Here is a 1,711-nt window from a genome sequence, read left to right on the forward strand (position 1 = left end):
AGAGAGAGAGAGAGAGAGAGAGAGAGAGAGAGAGAGAGAGAGAGAGAGAGAGAGAGAGAGAGAAAGAGTGTGTGTGTGTGTGTGTGTGAGAGAGAGGGGGTTACTGACAAACGTCACACGAGAATGTGAAATCAAGGACAGGACGATTGATGTTCACAAGAATTGGTTTGGTTTAGAAATAACTGGGGAAAAAAGACAAAAATATAAAAATGGGTAGAAAAATATTTGTCAAATATTTTAATAACAACAACAATATTTTTGATTTCTTACACAAAGCACCTCAGATCGATAAACGTGTGACCATCATGCCTCTCCAAAAAAGGGGTCAAGGAAGAATTAATATTGGTCACAGTAAAAAATGTTTCGTTAGCACCAAGACTGTGTTGAATTCTGAACGAACAGACGGATTTATAGGAAGGAACGTGAATCAATGATGTTCATGCCTTGCCAACAGTAAAATCAAAAGCAGGTTTAAGTTTCCATTTACTGATTTCCTAACAGCAACAGCAGGCATGTATTGCAATGACTGAGATGTGGTGTTCATACGCTTAATTAGATCACTTGTGTCCCACGACAGAGTAGAATCGTGGTCACTTTAATAATTCCATAAAACCACCCGTTGTCGGGAGGCGCAAAATATTTAAATTAACGTTGGTCAAAATAACATTTTTACAAAAAATATCATCTCACCCGATCCTCACTCCCACGTACCAAAGTTGTTTAACTTCGAGTCAACTGTAATCTAGCAGAACTATGATGAAAGATATTCCAACCGTGGTCATCTCGTTAGGGATAGTCAACCCCAAAACTATATTATTCCAATGTGTCCTCCCTTTTTCAAGACAACAGGGTGTAATTTGAGAGTGACTTAGCTGCTCTTTCTAGCAGGCCGAACGACCACGTAGAGACTCTAGTGCACTCGAGGAGGAAGTATTTCTTTACAGAAGTAATGGTAACGTCCTCTCTCGTTTAGCATGGGCGGAAGGTATATCGATCAACACACCTTAATTTCTGATAATGAACAGGTGGAGGAGAGAGATAGAGAGAGACTAATTAAGAATTCTATTCTGTAACAAGAATGTGTGAATGAATTGTGGCGTTCACCCATTTCCCACTAAAACTTGTGAGAAGAGAGAGGGTGGGGCTGGAATTAAAAGGTAGAGCTTGGTGAGTCACGAGGGAAGAACTCAAAAGATGAGGCATCAATAGAATTGCCATCAACCATCAGATGCCTGGCTCATTTATAAACAAACTTCCTGTTAATTGCTAATGGAAATATAAAACGATTTTTTTTTAACAGAGGTTTATATAAAGTCAAATATTTTGAGGCAAATTTAAACTTTCTTAAATATTTATTATTTAACTTAGATGTGGGTTGTTTTCTTTTATAAAATTCGACTCTTCAGGTTTTAATTTTCATTTCCATATAGTGTTTTTCGGAACTAATTACGTATAAATAAAAAGTTGCACATCACACAACCATACACACAGACGTACATGTGGATCTATATACATACACATTCATATGTATTTATTACGGGTGGGAGTGCTAAGCAGTGGTGTGTAAAAATGCAATGTTATTACCAGTGGCAGATTCGAACTCATTCACACAGTGAATGGCTTGCTTACGAGTTCGAATCTGCCACAAGCATAATTGAACTGGTGATAACATTATATATATATATATATATATATATATATATATATATAT

The sequence above is a fragment of the Octopus bimaculoides genome, chromosome 20 (genome assembly GCF_001194135.2).
Source record: "Octopus bimaculoides isolate UCB-OBI-ISO-001 chromosome 20, ASM119413v2, whole genome shotgun sequence".
NCBI lineage: Eukaryota > Metazoa > Mollusca > Cephalopoda > Octopoda > Octopodidae > Octopus > Octopus bimaculoides.